Genomic DNA, 21,090 nt, shown 5'->3' with positions numbered 1-21,090 from the left:
GAACATCTAGCCGCTCGAGAGCACCCTTAGCTGCCGATCTATAAATTACGTCTCTGTAATCTAGCATGGATAGGATGGTCATCTGAATCAGGGTTAGTTTGGCAGCTGGGGTGAAAGAGGAGCGATTACCATAGAGGAAATCAAATCTAGATTTAACCTTAGCCTGCAGCGTTGATATGTGCTGGAAGAAGGACAGTGTACCATTTTTCTAAAATATTTTTTTATTTAACTAGGCATGTCAGTTAAGAACAAATTCTTATTTACAATGACAGCCTACCCAGCCAAACCCTAACCCGGACAATGCTGGGCCAATTGTGCACCACCCTATGGGACTCCCAATCACGGCCGGTTGTGATACAGCCTGGAATCGAACCAGGGTCTGTAGTGATGCCTCTTGCACTGAGATGCAGTGCCTTAGACCGCTGCGCCACTCGGGAGCCAGAATCCCACCATCTAGCCATACTCCCAAGTACTTGTATGATGAGGTGACTACCTCAAGCTCTAAACCCTCAGAGGTAGTAATCACACCGGTGGGGAGAGGGGCTTTCTTCTTAACAAACCGCATAACCTTGTTCTGAACACCTCCAAAACAAAGGTTAAGGGCAGAGAAAGCTTGTTGGATACTAAGAAAGCTTTGTTGTAGAGCGTTTAACACAAAATCCGGGGAGGGGCCAGCTGAGTATAAGAATATCATCTGCATATAAATGGATGAGAGAGCTTCCTAACATGCTGACCAAACCGGACACGTCGCATGAGCGAGCGTCGCAAAATAAAATTTAGAAATCCATGTTATTCAATTATTGCACCCACACTGCTCGCGCATGCCAACGAGCGTCTGCGATGCCAAGGGTTAAAATAAAACTTCTTTCTATTTCTGACGCAGATCGCGCTGCAAGTCCTGCCTCTCCAATCTCCTCATTGGTTTATAGAAGCAGATACCCATGTGCCATCTCCTCATTGGTTATACCCACGTGGGTGATTGAAAGACGAACTGTTTTGCCGGTTGTCGTGGTAATACTATGAAGTGTAGATGCCGATCACCATATAAGTTCAAATATGAAAAAGCCTGGAAGGAGGAGAGATGACTAGAAACGATTCGGTTGGCCGTTTTATGTGTGGATTAATTGTCGGAGTAGAAGACCTTGTGCATTTCAGGTAAAATAACAACTCAATGTTTATATCCCAGGACAAATTAGCTAGCAACAGCAAGCTAGCTAAATAGGACAAATTAACGTTAGCTAGCAGGTGCAAGCTACTAGCTAAATTTCCATACATGTTTAATGCTTTTCGACCTGTCCCCAAATTAATGTCATTGGTTCAGAGTTTGTTTTGATATTTTAACCTGCGTGTCGTGATCGCGTTTGTTGTAGGGGGACAAAATACATTTATGCACGATGGCGCACGCGCGCAGCCGGTTTGGGTTCCGTGTAATGCTTGAGCTATGTTGTTGATGTGAATTGAGAAGAGCATGGGACATAGGATCGAGCCTTGGGGTACTCCTCTGGTGACAGGCAGTGGCTGAGACAGCAGATGTTCTGACTTTATACACTGCACTCTCAGAGGTAGTTAGCAAACCAGGCCAAAGACCCCTCAGAGACACCAATTCTCCTTAGCCGGCCCACAAGAATGGAATGGTCTACCATATCAAAAGCTTTGGCCAAGTCAATAAAAATAGCAGCACAACATTGCTTAGAATCAAGGGCAATGGTGACATCATTGAGGACCTTTAAAGTTGCAGTGACACATCCATAACCTGAGCGGAAACCAGATTGCATTCCCGAGAGAACACTATAGATGCCAAGAATGCCAGTCAGTTGATTATTGACAAGTTTTTCCAACACTTTTGATAAACAGGGCAAAATAGAAATTGGCCTATAACAGTTAGGATCAGCTTGATCTCCCCCTTCAAATAAAAGGATGCACCGTGGCTGCCTTCCAAGCAATGGGAACCTCCCCAGAGAGGAGAGACAGGTTAAAAAGGTCAGAGATGGGTTTAGAGATGACAGGTGCAGCAACCTTAAAGAAGAACGGATCAAGTTTTTTGTGTGTCAAGTTTAAGGAGCTCCTTTAGCACTTCGGACTCAGTGACCACCTGCAGGGAGAAACTTTGTAGCCGGGCAGGGGAAAAAGAGGGAGGAGCATTGGGGATAGTAACATTAGAAGGGGTGGGAGATGAGGAAATGTTGGACAGGCAAGGAGGCATGGCAGAGTCAAATAGGAATGTTGACTTAATTATGTGGTGATTAAAGAGCTCAGCCATGTGCTTCTTGTCAGTAACAACCACATCGTCAACATTAAGGGACATGGGTAGCTGTGAGTAGGAGGGTTTACTCTCCAGGTCTTTAACCGTATTTCCAGAACTTCTTGGGGTTAGACCCACAGAGAGAGAACTGCTCCTTAAAGTAACTAATTTTGGCCTTCAGTATAGCCTGAGTGCACTTATTTCCAATTTGCCTGAACGAGAGCCAGTCAGCCTGAGTATGCATATGGTCTAGCGATTTGCCAAATAAAATTATTGAGGTGGAGTAACTGCCAGATCCCAGTCGAACCAGGGACTGAACAGGTTTTTAATTCTCATTTTCTTTATGGGCACATATTTGTTAACAATACCACTGAAAATATCAAAAAAGCTGATGCTGATGCTATACCAATTTCCAGAGGCCAGGTCATTAAAGTTTTTTAGCAAGCGTCTATGACAAATCAGGACAGGTTGTTTCACTGAGCACCCATTACGAACACAGGCTGTAAAACAGTGATCACTAAGGTCATTACAGAAAACACCAGACTAATACCTATCAAGATTATTTGTAAGGATAACATCAAGAAGACTAGCCTTTTCTGGGTGTTTGGAGTCATATCTTGTGGGATTGGTAATAATCTGAGAAAGATTTAGGGAGTCTAATTTCTTTAGGACTTGGTCAGGTGGTTTAAGCATGTCCCAGTTTAGGTCACCTAGCAGGCCAAATTCAGACTTCGTATAAGGGGCCAGGAGAGAGCTTAGGGCATATAAGGTACAGGCCGGTGCTGAAGGTGGCCAATAACACCCAGCAACAGTCAACAAAGAGTTACTTGAAAGTTCAATGCGTAAAACCAGCAAATCGAATTGTTTGGGAACAGACTTGGTGGAGACAACCGAGCACTGAAGGTGTTCCTTGGTAAAGATTGCGACTCCACCACCTTTGGAAGATCAGTCTTGCCTAAAAAGGTTATAACCAGAAAGGTTAACATCAGGTGTTCAAAACACTCTTTCTTAACCACGTCTCAGTAATGACCAAGACATCTGGATTGGAGCTGTGAACCCACACTTTCAATTGATCCATTTTAGGTAATAAGCTTCTAGTGTTAACGTGCAGAAAACCCAGGCTTTTATATAAGAGCAGAAATCAGTGAAGCAGATTTTTTTAATTTATTATTATTATTTATTTATTACTTTTACCTTTATTTAGGCAAGTCAGTTAAGAACAAATTCTTATTTTTAATGACGGCCTAGGAAAAGTGGGTTAACTGCCTTGTTCAGAGGCAGAACAACAGATTTTTACCTTGTCAGCTCGGGGATTCGATCTTGCAACCTTTCGGTTACTAGGCCAACGCTCTAACCACTAGGCTACCTGCCACCCCAAATATGAGAGCACAAATCAGAATTGGGGCTAGCAACAGTAGATGGACAAAGGTGTACATGCACATTTCCAGATATAAATCAGCAGTAATACAATCAGGGCACGGCAGAAGACAGGGGGAGCTCTGCAGTGTTGATTTATAACATTTGAATGTGCATTCGATGGCAACAAAATCATATTGTACAGCAATTTCATCAGGTAACATGAATACAAAACCGGCGAGAGGTGGTTAGAATAGTTTGGGAGACCAAGAGTCCGTGTAACCAATAGTGAGTCAGAGTTCTGAGTATGGGAACAAACAGTCTGTCCCACAGTTGGGTAAACAAGCAAGTTCATAGTCAACAAAGCACGCAGGAGTCATGAGGCAAATAGCATAAGGCACAAGAGAAAAATAACAACTTGGGGCTAGCCATTGTAAGTTCAAAGTCACTCGCCCAACACTGCGTGTGTGCTGGAGACAGGTGAAAGCTCGGGAGAGAGGGGGGAGTGCAGCAGGAGTACCTGTACCAGGCAGGGGGAGACAGGCCAGGGCAGATGGCAGTGGTGTAAAGTACTTAAGTAAAACAACTTTAAAGTACTACTTAAGTAGTTTTTTGGGGTATCTGTACTTTACTATTTATATTTTTGACTACTTTTACTTTACTACATTCTTAAAGAAAATGATGTACTTTTTACTCCATACATTTTCCCTGACACCCAAAAGTACTCATTTTGAATGTTTAGCAAGACAGAAATGGTCCAATTCACACACTTATCAAGAGAACATCCCAGGTCATCTCTACTACCTCTGATCTGGCAGACTCACTAAATAGAAAATGCTATGTTTCTGAATGATGTCTGAGGATTGGAGTGTGCCCCTGACTATCTGAAAATTAGAAAAACATGAACAATTGTGCCATCTGGTCTGCTTAATATAAGGAATTTGAAACCAAATACTTGAAAAATTTTACTCAAGTAGTATTTTACTGGGTGACTTTCACTTTTACTCAAGTATGAGAATTGGGTACTTGAGAACTAAGGACTTTCTTATGAAACTCATCAGTCTGGACGAGGCAGAAGGGGCGAATCCTATCCACGGAAAACTTATTAACAGACGCCATGGAAACAATAGCATATGTTTAAAAAAAATAGAGCAGCTGGAACAGAAAACAGAGGACCTGGAAAACAGGGGGCAAAGGAATAATTGTGTTCTATTAAATCTGGGCGAAAAAGAAGAGGGAAACATGCCACTGATCCGCTACCTGCAAGACAAACTTCCCAAGTGGCTCCACCTGTCCACCGACAGGCCCATAGAACTCGATAGAGCTCACCGAGCACTGATGCCCCCACCAGCAGCCAGACAACCACCGCGCCCAAATCACCATACGTTTCCTGAGATTCACCGACAAGGAACGAGTCCTACAGGTGGCGAAAACCAACACTATTACAGTGGGAAACGCCAAACTCACCTTACACCAGTACCTGTCAGCTGGAATATGCCGAAAGCGCCGAGAGTTTGACGAGGTGAAGAAATACTCCATTGATCGAGGCATCTTTAGGGGATTAAAATACCCAAACGAGCTCAGGATTCTTCACCAAGGAGCCCTGCGACACTTCAAAACTCCCGAAGAGGCAAAACGTTTTTTGAAAGACAATCCCGGTCAATGAGAAATGGACCAATGACTAAATGCGATTACTGTTATTACTAAAGGAGGTAAGACAACATATAGCCGATATCCAAAGACCCACCCGCCCCGCTAAATGTCATTATAGCCATCTAATCTACATTTATGTTCCTTTAGCTGAGAGGGATAGGCTCTATAGCATAACCTAGGCCTACTAACGTTTCAGCCTACTTTTATTTACTTTTTTTTGTTGTTGCTATTATTACTTGTGGTTCCCTATGTCCCTTGGGGGAGGTATATGTAGGCTGGGCTATTGATTTTATTTTCTCCCTCTTTTAATGTGGTCTGGATGGGGGCTACGTTATCATTTACTCAATGCGGGGCGGAGAGGATGAGGCATTTCTTTGGTGGGGAGGGGGAGACGTTGTGCGTTGCTAACTGTTCCCGTTTTTTTTTTTGGAACACAGAATTGTGACTGAGCGGGGGGGGGGTAATAGATCCAATGGGATATGTCGAGTTGTTTGGGAACTCGGCTGGGGTGTTTAGAGATTGTTATTTTATGTAAACCATTTATTTTTCTTTTATGTGAACGCAGCTGTAACTACTATCCACCTTTACCCAGAGATGACTTGCACTAAAGTTCGATTACTGTTCGATGACGATGACTAGTACCTTAAATCTATTGACATGGAACTGCCACGGTCTAGGTCATGCAATAAAACGGAAAAAGATACTATGTGCTCTAAAAAAAGGAAAAAGCAGACACCGCGCTATTACAAGAGACACACCTCTGTGATGCCGAACATGCCAAACTACGCAGAAATTGGGTGGGACAGGTGTATTTCTCATCTTTCAAATCAAACAGTAGAGGTACAGTCATACTTATCCATAAGAATGTTCCATTCATAATTGACAAAAACATATCTGATCCGGAGGGGAGATTTATTTTGATAACTGGGTCAATGTATGGGCAACCAATTACTATCTTAAACATATACACCCTTAACACAGATACTCCTGCTTTCATATCAACAATGATAACCCTGTTCAATGAGCATTGTGTTTCCTTTAGAGTGCTGGCTGGAGATTTTAATTGTACCCTTAACCCAACCCTAGACAAATCATCTCAAGTCCCCACCACAAATCCTAGATCTGCAAAGATGGGACTGATAGATATCTGGAGAGAGACTAATAGCTCATCTATGGACTATACATACTACTCTAATGTCCATAACACCTACTCCCGTATAGATTACATTTTTATCCCAAAGAGTTTCATAAATTCATCCACGTGTACAATCGGACCCATAGCACTTTCGGATCACGCCTTTGTCCACCTCCGCTTTGACCTCTGCAAAAACATCCCGAGGTCAAAGAGCTGGAAATTCAACACCTCCATGCTATCAAACGAAGCATTCCATACGTTGGTAACTACATGGATAGACAACTACACACAAGACAACAAAGATTCTCCTGTTTCTCCGGCCACAATGTGGGACGCTGCTAAAGCCACATTAAGAGGTCATCTAATTGCATATGCTTCCTCTAAGAAAAAAGCAATGGAAGCACACAGGCTAGATCTTGAGAGGGAGCTGGAACGCTGTGAAAAAGTACATAAGCAATCCCCAGACAGCACCTCCTGGAGTCAACTTAAAGCAGCCAAAGCCAAACTGAATTTGGACTATACTTGGGAGATTTAAAAAAAAGTTTTCTTTACTAAACAGAAATACCATGAGTATAGCAATAGGCCTAGTAGATTGCTTGCTTATCAATTAAAAAAAGAGCAGTCAGAGCGTACAATTATGGCTATCCGAACAGCAGATGACGAGGTCACATATGACCCAAAAAAGATCAATTTAACTTTTCATGATTTTTACTGCAAACTATATACCTCTGAGAGAAAACACACGGAGGCAGAACTCCACTCCTTCCTAGAGGGAATATCGCTACCTAAACTATCAGAGACCGACCAAGAAGATCTCAACTCCCCCTTCACTCCTGAGGAGATCCTGGAGGCAATTACCTCCATGCCACCTAATAAGTCCCCAGGCCCAGATGGATTCCCCAGAGAGTTCTACAAAGCTTTTTGGCCCCAGCTTAGCCCTATTTTCATGCCAATGCTGGAGGATTTTTGCAAAAACGGAGTTCTCCCAGACTCAATGCACACAGCTCGCATTACAGTGTTGCTCAAAAAAGACAAGGACCCTCTATCCTGCTCCTCCTTCCGGCCCATAAGCTTGTTGGATTTTGACAACAAAATAATTACCAAATTGCTCGCCAAAAGACTAAACACTCTTCTTCCCAAAATAATAAAAGCGGACCAAACTGGATTTATTAGAGACAGATACTCTTCTGATAACATTCGCCGTCTTTTTGCTATTATTGATCAAGTAAATGCACAGAAGACCCCTGTCCTGCTGGCTTCACTGGATCCTGAGAAGGCGTTCAACAGGATGGAGTGGAGCTTTCTGTTCTCAGTCTTAGAAAAGTTCAATATGGGCCCAAACTTTATTAAATGGATCAAATCACCAAACTCTCATCCAAAGGCCATGGTGACTACTAACGGACTGAACTCTGACAGATTCCCTTTGGGATGGGGCACAAGACAAGGGTGCTCGCTGTCCCCCCTGCTCTACTTGTTGGGGGCGGAGCCTCTGGCAGAGTTGATAAGGAGCAATCCAAGTATTATAGGTGTTCCTGCAGGCGGCCTGCAGCACAAGATTTCGCTTTACGCGGATGATGTCTTGCTCAACATATCCAGCCCTGAGAAATCCCTTCCTCCCATTTTAGACACAATTGCTCAGTATGGCACGTTTTCAGGTTATAAGATCAATTTTAACAAATCCACTGTCTGCCCTCTCAATATTACACTCACCAGCTCTATGAAGACACTATGTCCATTCCAATGGAAGACACAGGGGTTTCAATACCTTGGGATCTTCATAACACCAGATCTGAATAGCCTTTTCAAGGAGAATTATCTTCCACTCCTGGATCGAATCAAGAACGATCTCCAAACCTGGATCTCCCTCCCAATTAGCTTAGTAGGAAGAATAAATGTCATCCGTATGAACATCCTCCCTAGACTGAACTATTTATTTCAGATGCTCCCATGCTATCTCCCAGCTTCTATTTTCAAAACAACTAACCAACGCATCACCAAATTTATATGGGGCAATAAAAAACCTAGGATCAAGTCCTCCACTCTATCGAAACCTGAATCTAAGGGTGGTCTTGCCCTTCCCTCCCTTCAATTGTACTACTGGTCTGCCCAAATCTGCAACATGCTAACATGGATCACAAACAGACAAGAGTCAACGTGGATTCAGATAGAAGCCCAATCCTGTGGTTCATTGCCACTAAGCTCAATTATATTCATTAATAACTTTAGTGAAGTGGGCAACATAGCCAAAACCTTTGTGATTTACAGCACCCTACTAGCGTGGAGGGACTGTAAGAAATACCTGGGCATTTCCTCCCAAATATGTTCTCACTCACCTATAGTAGGCAACCCAGACTTGCCAAAAGCCCTGAGGGATGCCTCAGGGATTTTGCATACTCTAGGAATGGCATACTCTAGGAATCAGGACCTTTTTAGACCTATTTCATCAGAAGACCACTACACTGAAATCCTTTCAAGATCACTGCTCCGCAGTGAATTCAATGTGCCAAAATCCCTTTTTTTTTAATTTTTTTATTTTATTTTAAATATCTTCAAATTAGACATGTCATTTCCTCATTTACTTCCAAGAGGAGGTTTAGAACTCAGTTGAATGAAGTTGAAACCGTTCTTGTCACAGCACAATCCATTAAAAGGCAAAATATCTTATATCTATAGACTCCTTTCTGAGAAAGGAGGCTCCTCCTTTACGCCTTTGAAAATAATCTGGTTAAAGGACCTTGGTCTGACTATCAGTGATGAGTTATGGGCGGAGGTTTGCGACAAGGTATACTGCTCCTCTACTAATGTAAAAATGAAAGAATCTAATTACAAATTATTACACTCCCTTGAGACTCCATAGAATGAAAACAGACATTTCTCCTAACTGTAAAAGATGTACTTCTGAAAGTGGAACCTATATGTATGTATTTTGGAGCTGTAGAGAGATTGCCAGATTTTGGCAATCTATACATACTGCTGCACAGAAAATACTAGATGTACAGTTTGATATGACCCCGTGTATTTATCTTCTTATGACCATGACCATTACATACTTTGCTAAGAAATGTATTATTCTATTGTGGGCCTCTAATACCTCTCCTACATTTAAAATGTGGATTGACCAGATTGTTGACTTTCTCCCTCTTGAAAAGCTCACTTATGACCTCCGCAAGAGACAGCCCAAGTTTGATAGACTCTGGTCTCCACTACTCAACTATATTTCAAATTGGACAGAGTGAATGGGGCGATTAGGGAGATGAGCAGATGCATGTTGTGTAAGGTGCTGTAAAATCTAAAAACTGATTATTTGCTCATTGTCTCAGCTAAGGCTGGAAATAGCTAATAAGAACCTTGATAGTGCTGCTGCAAGTTTTAAATTTAAAATTTTGTAATAATTATTCTTTGTGTGTATATATATATATATATATATATATATATAAATATATATATAAATAAATAACTTTTTATTTTTTTTATTTGTATTATATATTTAAAAAAATAAATACATTTTAAAGTCTGTCACATCTGTGAATGTGGAATGTGTTTTGTTGGTTGATTGAAAAACAAGAAAACTTAATAAAACTTTAAATTGAAAATGTTGTATCAAGTCTGCCCAAATGTACCAAATTGGTTTATTGATACATTTTGAAGTACATAACTGTGCACTCTCCTCAAACAATAGCATGGTATTCTTTCACTGTAATAGCTACTGTAAATTGGACAGTGCAGTTATATTAACAAGAAGTTAAGCTTTCTGCCCATATCAGATATGTCTATGTCCTCGGAACTTTTCTTGTTACTTACAGCGTCATGCTAATCACATTAGCTCAGTCGTCCCGTGGGGGGGGAGGAGTGTGGCGGGCACCAATTCCGTGGAGGTTAATGCATACTTTAAAATATTATATGAGCTAAACATACAAATAAAAAATGTATAAAAAAAGCTTTAATAGCTGAATAGTGTAACTTTTTAGGTGACCTGACCAAATTCACATAGAAATGTGAGTTAAGGATCTGTCACTCATCAAAGGCAAATATAAGAAGCGATAGATCTGTTCTATGTGCTCTTTGTCTATGCTTCCCATTCTTAAGTTTTGTTTTTGCATCTTTTACATTCGGTTTTGTACACCAACTTCAAACATCTGGAAATACAATATTGCTGGTGATTGAAAAGTTATTTCACAGAGGTTTAGATGGTTCAATGATTCTCTAAACTGCTTGTTTTGTCATAAACTGAAATTGGTGCGGCTGGCTTCTGGGTTAAGCGAGCAGTGTGTCAAGAAGCAGTGCGGCTTGGAAGGGACGTGTTTCAGAGGATGCATGGCTCTCGACGTTCGCCTCTCCCAATGAGTTGTTATTTATGATGCAAGGTGATTTGTATATCAGTCATTAAGCAGTTGCCTGCACTGTCGAATAAGCCCGTAGACGATAAGAGGCTGGGCTCTTAGGCTGCACTGCCATGTACTGGCTTCCTAAGATTCTACAGGTGAAGCTGTAGATATTGAGTATGAAGATGGCTAGTGCAAAGGTAAACTCAGCAAAAAAAAGAAACGTCCCTTTCTCAGGACCCTGTCTTTCAAAGACAATTCGTCAAAATCCAAATAACTTCACAGATCTTCATTGTAAAGCGTTTAAACACTGTTTCCCATGATTGTTCAATGAACCATAAACAAGTAATGAACATGCACCTGTGGAACGGTCGTTAAGACACTAACAGTCTGTTAGACGGTAGGCAATTGAGGTCAGTTATGAAAACTTAGGACACTGACTCTGAAAAACACCAAAAAGAAAGATGCCCAGGGTCCCTGCTCATCTGCGTGAACGTGCCTTAGGCATGCTGCAAGGAGGCATACAGATGTAGCCAGGGCAATAAATTGCAATGTCCGTACTGTGAGACGCCTAAGACAGCGCTGCAGGAAGACAGGATGGACAGCTGATCGTCCTCGCAGTGGCAGACCACGTGTAACAACACCTGCACAGGATCGGTACATCCAAACATCTCACCTGCGGGACAGGTACAGGATGGCAACAACTGCCCGAGTTACACCAGGTACGCACAATCCCTCCATCAGTGCTCAGACTGTCCGCAATAGACTGGACTGAGGGCTTGTAGGCCTGTTCTCACCAGACATCACCGGCAACAACGTCATCTATGGGCACAAACCCACCGTTGCTGGACCAGACAGGACTGGCAAAAAGTGTTCTTCACTGACGAGTCGTGGTTTTGTCTCACCAGGGTTGATGGTCGGATTCGCGTTTATCGTCGAAGGAATGAGCGTTACACTTAGGCCTGTACTCTGGAGCGGGACCGATTTGGAGGTGGAGGGTCCGTCATGGTCTGGGGCGGTGTGTCACAGCATCATCGGACTGAGCTTGTTGTCATTGCATGTTACAGGGAAGACATCCTCCTCCCTCATGTGGTACCCTTCCTGCAGGCTCATCCTGACATGACCCTCCAGCATGACAATGCCACCAGCCATACTGCTCGTTCTGTGCATGATTTCCTGCAAGACAGGAATGTCAGTGTTCTGCCATGGCCAGCGAAGAGCCCGGATCTCAATCCCAATTGAGTTTGTTTGGGACCTGTTGGATCGGAGGGTGAGGGCTAGGGCCATTACCCCCAGAAATGTCCGGGAACTTGCAGGTGCCTTGGTGGAAGAGTGGGGTAACATCTCACAGCAAGAACTGGCAAATCTGGTGCAGTGCATGAGGAGGTGATGCACTGCAGTACTTAATGCAGCTGGTGGCCACACCAGATACTGACTGTTACTTTTGATTTTGACCCCCCCCTTTGTTCAGGGACACATTATTCAATTTCTGTTAGTCACATGTCTGTGGAACTTGTTCAGTTTATGTCTCAGTTGTTAAATCTTGTTATGTTCATACAAATATTTACACATGTTAAGTTTGCTGAAAATTAACACAGTTGACAGTGAGAGGACGTTTCTTTTTTTGATGAGTTTACATCACAGGAGGATGGTGGTGCCTTAAATTGGGGAGGACAGGCTCCTGGTAACGGCTGGAGAGGAATGAGTGGAATGGTATCAATGATGCCATTCCGTTCACGCCGTTCCAGCCATTATTATGAGCCGTTCTCCTCTCAGCAGCCTCCACTGCTGTACATTAGTATTATTGGTGTGACAGTCATTTTATCTGGCTGTGGAAAACCATCTCCCATGAACTCCCAGCTTCCTTCATTTGTTTTTTTTTGTTTTTTAAAAGCAACAGATCCGTAAGGGAGTTACAGCGATGGTACAAGACTGCAACTACCAATTGGATATCACGAAATTGGGGAGAAGGGGTAAAAAGTTTTTTTTTTTATATATATAATTTGAAATTGTGTTTTTATTTTATTTTTTACATTGTATAAAAGTACAGACTCAGAGATAGAAAATGGCATTTCATACACTGCAGTTGAGGAACAATGGGAAAGTGATCAACTTGTAACCCCACTTTGGAGAAAATGGCCCTTGAATGTTTTGGTACACTTACTGGAGAGCTCTTCTTTGTCTACACCCATTCAGCATCGTTCACAGCCTCTTAAGCCTTAGCCCCACCCATCTCTAAGGATTCACATGTGAGGCCATGTGCTAAACAGAGAGTAAGGCAATGTAGTAAACAACCAAAGATTTCAAGACTAAAAGAGGTGAAAGTAGTCGCGAAAATACACACTAGTCCTTGGCCTTTATCCTAATCTGACTTTGATGCAGGATATGTTGTTCTTAACATTACTGTCTCTGGTAAACACACACACTATATCAATAAAATCGAAGTTTGTCACATACACAGGATACAGAAGGTGTAAACGGTACAGTGAAATAGTTACTTGCAAATTTGCAATATTATTGCACCTTTAACGTATACTTTTTTTGAGATAAGTAATGTTACTGTACCCACTTCAACCAAAAAAATACATGTAACTTTGTCCATGAAACCTTTAATTGAAATGCTGTAGAATTCCATTCATTCCCATGGAGGACTGTTCCTTCTGGGGTGTGCCAATTAGGATGAGGTGATATTTGGGGAGACCTCTTCTATGATATGCTACTCCAAATATCGTGATATCCGTCAGAATCGGTTCGCACCGTTAATGACTAGATACTTACAGACTGCAATTTGTGCTTATTTACGATATTATAGTCACATTTTAATTAAACAACCTTAGTATAGAAAAACATAAGGCTTATTTAACTTCTTATGGCTGCAGGGGCAGTATTGAGTAGCTTGGATGAAAGGTGCACAGAGGTGCCCATAGTAAACTGCCTGCTCCTCAGTCCCAGTTGCTAATATATGCATATTATTATTCGTATTGGATAGAAAACACTCTGAAGTTTCTAAAACTGTTTGAATGATGTCTGTGAGTATAACAGAACTCATATGGCAGGCAAAAACCTGAGAAAAAATCCAAACAGGAAGTGGGAATTCTGAGGCTGGTCGATTTTCAACCAAGATCCTATTGAATTCACAGCGAGATATGGATGAGTTTGCACTTCCTACGGCTTCCACTAGATGTCAACAGTCTGTAGAACCTTGTCTGATGCCTCTACTATGAAGGGGTGCCGAATGAGAGGGGAATTAGTCAGGTCTGCCATGACCTGACCATGCTCTGACCATGCGCGTTCACATGAGAGGGAGCTCTGTTCCATCGCTCATCTGAAGTCAATGTAATTCTCCGGTTGGAATGTTATTCAAGATTTATGTTAAAAACATTCTAAAGATTGATTCAATACATCGTTTGACATGTTTCTACTGACTGTTATGGAACTTTTGGACATTTCGTCAGCTTTTAGTGAACGCGCATCCTGACGTTGGATTTGTTTACCAAACACGCTAACAAAAATAGCTATTTGGACATAAATGATGGACATTACCAAACAAAACGAACATTTCTTGTGGAAGTGGGAGTCCTGGGAGTGCATTCCGACGAAGATCAGCAAAGGTAAGTGAAGATTTATAATGCTTTTTATGAGTTTTGTTGACTGCACAATTTGGCGGGTAACTGTATGGCTTGCTTTTGTGGCTGAACGCTGTTTTCAGATGATTGAATATTGTGTTTTGCCGTAAAGCTTTTTGAAATCTGACACAGCGGTTGCATTAAGAACAAGTGTATCTTTAATTCTATGTAAAACATGTATCTTTCATCAAAGTTTATGATGAGTATTTATGTTATTTGATGTGGCTCTCTGCAATTTCTCAGAATATTTTGGAGGCATTTCTTAACATGGCGCCAATGTAAACTGAGGTTTTTGGATATAAATATGAACTTAATCGAACAAAACATATATGTATTGTGTAACATGAAGTCCTATGAGTGTCATCTGATGAAGATCATCAAAGGTTAGTGATTCATTTTATTTCTATTTCTGCTTTTTGTGACTCCTGTCTTTGGCTGGAAAAATGACTGTTTGTCTGTGATTTTGCGGTGACCTAACATAATCGTTTGTGGTGCTTTTGTTGAAAAGCCTATTTGAAATCGGACACTTTGGTGGGATTAACAACAGATTACCTTTAAAATGGTATAAGATACATGTATGTTTCAGGAATTTTAATTATGAGATCTCTGTTTGGCGCCCTGCACTTTCACTGGCTGTTGTCATATCGATCCCGTTAACGGGATTGCAGCCATAAGAAGCAAATTAATTAAGACTTACTTTTCAACATATTGATACAGGCCAACTGATAAAACTGCACTGTTTTGAATTGAAAAGTTCAAATAGAGTATAATGTTTCACATCATGATATATCGTTTTGCGAGTCACGATGTATCGTCAATGTCAAATATCACGACATTCGATTTAATCATATATCGGCCCAACCCTAGTGCCAATATGTCGACCGGTGGCTTCAAAGCCTCTCAATGGCCAATACATAGCATCATCAATCCAGGGTTTATATACATCCTTGGATACTACTCATTGGACAGGTATGTAAACTGTTGGAACTGTGAACTTGAAGTTTTACTGCTACCCAGTGGAGAACGCTTGCCCCCTCTCATTGAAGCCACGGCGGTTCAAGGTCGACCGCGGTACTGCAGGCATCGTTATCAGAAAACAGGATCCACCATTATAGTAAATGGAAAAATCTTCATGGTCAATCTTCATCTAAGTAAAATAAACATTCTAAGACAATCACGTTACCAATAATTGCTTCTTATACACCAGACTTATGTCCTTGAACCAATTATTTAATTAAAATTAAATTAAAATAAATAATAATTTGCACACAGAAGTTAAGGATCATTTAGTTGCTAATGGCAGCCTGCAGGGCCCCACAGTCGGCCTTCAACTTGAGTTACACAATGAGAGGGGCAGCACTGAGCTACCCTGCAAAGTCACTTCCTGGAGTAGCTCTAACTGTGCATGTTATGTCTCTATGAGACGCCATTTTAACAGATTTAATTTGGCTTCAATGCGCTATTGAGTTTTTACATAGGAATGAATGGTGTCATTGGAAGTGTTAGAGAGCGTCAAAACCATGATGTAAATTGTGACTGACTGACTCTACAAATAATAATAAGTTGTTATTTATGATGCAAGGTGATTTGTAGATCAGTCATTAAGCAGTTGCCTGCACTGTCGAACAAGCACATATCTGATAACAGGGGCTGGGCTCTTAGGCTGCACTGCCATCTACTGGCTTCCTAAGATATTACAAGTAAAGCTGCAGATATTGAGTATGAAGATGGCTAGTGCAGATTTAAACTCAGGAGGATGGTGGCTCCTTAATTGGGGAGGATGGGCTCCTGGTAACAGCTGGAGAGGAATGAGTGGAATGGTATCAAATACAAAACACATGGTTTCCATGTGTTTGACGCCATTCCGTTCGCCCCGTTCCAGCCATTATTATGAGCCGTCATCCCCTCAGCAGCCTCCACTGCTGTACATTAGTATTATTGGTGAGTCATTTTATCTGGCTGTGGAAAACCATCTCCCATGAACTGCCAGCTTCATTCATATGTTTTTGTTTGTTTTTTAAAAGCAGAAGATTCTGTATGAAAAGCACTATATAAAATACATCTATTATGTAAGGGATCAAGGGGATTGGATGCATGTTTTAAAGAAACGCTCCTCAAGATTAGAGTGGCGCTGAATGAAGAGAATGTTTTCCACTGAGTTTATAAAACTAAAAATAACAGCACAGTAAGATGTTTTATGTAAAATATTGTCAAGAAAATTAGGTTACTGTTATTCCCGTCCATATTGCAGAATGCATATGGCTGTTTTGGCTGCCAGAGCCAGCCTACCTCTGAAAATAACATAAGGTCCTTGGACATTAAGGAGCAATGGTAACGTTAGGCTCCTTAAGAGTACATCTTGGGCTAGCTATCACTAATCCTCCCAGTGATTCCCAATACTATTAGCCTGGTCACCCAGATCTGTAGTGTTTTACATTATATTAGTTAATTCCTGACTCTAAATCAAGATGGCGTTTCTTTTGGAATTACACACACACACACAGAGAGAGAGAAAAGTATGGACACCCCTTCAAATTAGTGGATTTGGCTATTTCAGCGACACCCGTTGCTGACAGGTTTATACAATCGAGCACACAGCCATGCAATCTCCATAGACAAACATTGGCAGTAGAATGGCCTTACTGAAGAGCTCAGTGATATTCAATGTGGCACCGTCATAGGATCAGTTCAAGTCAGTTTGTCAAATTTCTACCCTGCTAGAGCTGCCCCAGTGAACTTTAAGTACTGTTATTGTAATGTGGAAACGTCTAGTAGCAACAACGACTCAGCCACAAAGTGGTAGGCCACACAAGCTCACAGAACGGGACCACCAAGTGCTGAAGCACATAAAAATGGTCTGTCCTCTGTTACAACACCCACTACCAAGTTCCAAACTGCCTCTGGAAGCAATGTCAGCACAATAACTGTTCATCAGGAGCTTCATGAAATGGGTTTCCTCAAACAAACATAAGATCGCCATGTGCAATGCCAAGCATTGGCTAGAGTGTTGTAAAGCTCGCCTCCATTGGACTCTGGAGCAGTGGAAACGTGTTCTCTGGAGTGACTAATCACGCTTCACCATCTGGCAGTCCGACGGACGAATCTGGGTTTGGCGGATGCCAGGAGAACACTACCTGCCCAAATGCACAACTCTAAAGTTTGGTGGAGAAGAAATAATGGTCTGGGGCTGTTTTTCATGGTTTAGGCTCCTTAGTTCCAGTGAAGGGAAATCTTAATGCTACATCATACAATGACATTCTCGACAATTCTGTGCTACCAACTTTGTGGCAACAGTTTGGGGAAGGCCTTTTCCTGTTTCAGCATGACAATTCCCCTGTGCACAAAGCGAAGTCCATACGGAGATAGTTTGTCAAGATCGGTGTGGAAGAACTTGACTGGCCTGCACAGAGCCCTGACATCAACCCCATCGAACACCTTTGGGATAAATTGTAACACAGACTGCGAGCCGAGCGTAATCGCCCAACATCAGTGCCCGACCTCACTAGTGCTCTCGTGGCTGAATGGAAGCAAGTCCCAGCAGCAATGTTCCAACATCTAGTGGAAAGCCTTCCCAGAAGAGTGGAGGCTGTTATCGCTGCAAAGGGGGGGGACCAACTCCATATTAATGATCATGATTTTGAAATTAAATGTTCGACAAGCAGGTGTCCACATACTTTTGGTCATGTAGTGTATCTTCATAACACAACAATCACTTTGATTGTGATTTAGAATGAAGGTAGGCCTACATATTGTAAAGCGACTTTGGATAATTGAAAAGTGCTATATAAGTCCCATGTATCATTATTATTACATAATAAAGTGATTGTTGTGTCATAAATCAAATCAAGATTTATTTAGACAGTACATTATAGACTTGGAATGCAACAATGTTCTTTACAGGGGAAAAAAACAAATTAAAAAAACATTGAAAATAAAAGCTGAAACACTTACTACAAAAAAAATAACAAGATAAAAAAATGTTTTTAAGACTGACAAACTGAATAACTAAAAAGCACCGTAAGTAAAAACAAACATAAAAATATGTATTTTAAGATCTCTTAAATATGTCCACAGTTTCATCCCCCCTCAGGATCTCTGGCAGGCTATTCCAGAGGCTGGGGGCATAGTAACTAAAGGCTGCCTCTCCATGCCTCTTGGTCCTAGGCTTTGGGATAGTTAAAAGCCAGTGCCGGAGAACCTGAGGAACATACTGGGTACACAACTTAAAAGCATGTTTGACATGTATTGGGGTGCACAATCGTAGATTAATTTAGAAACCAATAGAAGAATCTTCAAATTAATTCTAAAACTCACAGGCAGCCAGTGCAGAGACCTTAAAACCGGAGTAACGTGTACTCTCCGTCTGGTCTTGGTCAGTACCCGTGCTGTAGCATTCTGTATGTTTTGCAGTTGACCAATGGCTTTACTGGGTAGACCAGACATGAGAGCATTACATTAGACAAGCATGCTTGTAATAAAAGCATGGGTCTCTGCTACAGCCTGAGAGAGAAACGGCCGCGCCGTGGCAATGTTCCTCAGGTGGTAAAAAGCTATTTTGGTGACATTCCTAATGTGTGATTCGAAATTTAGTTCCGAATAAATAATTACACCTAGGTTTTTTATCTGATGTTTTATATTTATTGCCCGTGAATTAAAATGTGCAGCTAGAGTCTCTCTCTGTGCTTTGGCTCCAATAATAAGTACCTTGGTCTTGTCTTGATTTAGCTGGAAGAAGTTGTGAGGTCCTAAACCAATTTAAAACTGAATCGGAGATAACAACCCACTTTCTAGCCTGTCCAGAAGGACATCATGGTCAACAGTGTCGAATGCAGCACTTAAATCTAAGATTACAAGGACAGAGAGCTGTTTGGCATCTGTGTTGGCTCCAAGATAATTTACCACTTTAACTAAGGCTGTCGCTGTGCTGTGGTGGGCATGAAAACTAGATTGGAATATTTCCAAAATATAGTTGGCACTTAAAAAATAATTTAGCTGTTTGAAAACCAATTTATCCAGAACTTTTCTTAAGAATGGAAGGCTGGAGATTGGCCAACAATTGCTAAGAGCTAAAGAATCTAGATTACTTTTCATCAGAAGGGGTTTCAACATAGCCGTTTTTAGTGCAGTGGGGAAAGTGCCTGTGAACAGGAAGTGAGTAACAATTCTTCAGATATGCAATTTAAACTGTTTTGAAGAAGGTGGTGGTATCAAGAAGGCAGGTAGAAGGCTTAAATTGTGATATCACTTTCCTGAGCATGTCTGTGTCAACCAGGGAAAATAAATCTATAGTGCCTTTGCGTGGTAGGCTAGGGCACATATCAAACTTCTCATCAGGTCTTGCTTGACTGATACCCAGCCTAATGTTGGTTATCTCTAAAAGTATGCTGTCATCCCATCACATTTAGATGTGGAGGAAAGTTTGCATAGGCTTGCAGGGGTTGGATTTATCAAGCCATCTATGGTCGAGAAGAGCACTCTCAAATTATTCAGATTAATAGTGATCATGTTAGAAAAATTAGCCAGTCTGTCATTTCTAATTGCCTTGTTATATATGCCAAGTTACTCAAAATATCATAATGGCCCTACCAACTTCGACTCTCTCTGCTTCTGCTGTCTTTCTGAAATGTATCTTTAATTGACTAGTTTCCTCACTCATCCAAGGGGCTCTCCGTTTGGATGTGGCGCCTTTTCAACTTTACTGGAGCTATGGCATTAATGGTTGCGCTTAATTTGCTATTAAAGTCATCAACTAAATCCTCACAAGAGGAAGGCAGAATAGGTGGTGGAGTATTGTTCATACACAATCAAATCTGTAGCAACTTCAGAGGTAAGATAGCGTCTCTTAATAACGCGTTGGGCAACAAGGTAGTAAAAAATACACAGATCAGAAAGTAACAACAATTCAGGAGGATATGTCAATAGAAAGTGCATTGGTAACCAGGTCAAGAGTATGGCTGCGGCTATCAAAACACTGAACAAACAGACAGGCTAGCTAAATAGAATAGATGTCGAATACAACATGTAGGCTTTCAAGGCAGGATTGTAGGCTCTGCTGTCAATGCTTTTGTAAGAGACTAACGTTATTCCTTATCTTGCACAAAATCATGTAAATTAAGTTACGAAGTAGGCACATTTTTATGATTTTATCAACACGCAAACTGAAGGCAATGTTCGATAAACATGTAAAATTACCTGTCTTTCCAGAGGGCGGAACTTTAGAAAGCTGATGGGATGGAAGGCGCGCGTTGAAGTTGTTGCGCAACAAGGGATGTTCTACATCAACATGCAGACTGTGACGCGTGCAACATAGTGACAACTTCTACTTGGCCAGCTCCGAAGAAAGTTTGAATTGCACCTGTTTAGATTTCTGTGTTGCTGTATTTCTCAGCTGGCATCTGTCGCATGCAACACCATTTACCGCGAAGGAAGTACGTCACTTCCAGCTTTCAGTGCGGGAAAATCCTTCTCTGTGCATATGCGATTTGAAATGGTTTGCCCTCTCCCGCCAAAATTCTGAAATTTAGAAACGGCATAGACTTTTTGATGTTTTATTTATTATACAGTGGGCCTACTTGCATTTGAGTACCAAAACATGGTCTATTTTGAATAAGGCCTAGGGATTTATAAATATGTTAGTGTAAATGTCCAATGAAAATCTCACTTTTAAAAGTTACTATCCTGCGATTTTAGCATGTCAATCTTGTTGGGGCACACTCAACATTTTTTATATGCATGCCAGCAAAGTCACAACACTAA

The 21,090-nt window shown here is 41.4% G+C and overlaps 1 protein-coding gene across 2 annotated transcripts in view; it reads right to left on the bottom strand.

The window, feature by feature from the left end:
- The window catches only part of si:dkey-103i16.6 (uncharacterized protein LOC557125 homolog), a 37,108-nt gene extending 16,365 nt beyond the window's left edge, over positions 1-20,743 (bottom strand). Inside the window, exon 1 of one of the 2 annotated variants that reach the window (XM_039017772.1) lies at positions 20,527-20,743. The gene's annotated coding sequence lies outside the window, so the exon portion shown is untranslated. Of the gene's footprint in view, positions 1-5,065; positions 5,531-20,526 lie in introns of those variants that run through there. The other variant, XM_039017771.1, reaches the window with a different exon arrangement.
- Positions 20,744-21,090: the final 347 nt, after the last annotated feature.

The sequence above is a fragment of the Salvelinus namaycush genome, chromosome 21, assembly GCF_016432855.1.
Source record: "Salvelinus namaycush isolate Seneca chromosome 21, SaNama_1.0, whole genome shotgun sequence".
Lineage (NCBI taxonomy): Eukaryota > Metazoa > Chordata > Actinopteri > Salmoniformes > Salmonidae > Salvelinus > Salvelinus namaycush.
The sequence above is the reverse complement of the archived record's forward strand: the minus strand, read 5'-3'. Positions and strand labels throughout refer to the sequence as shown.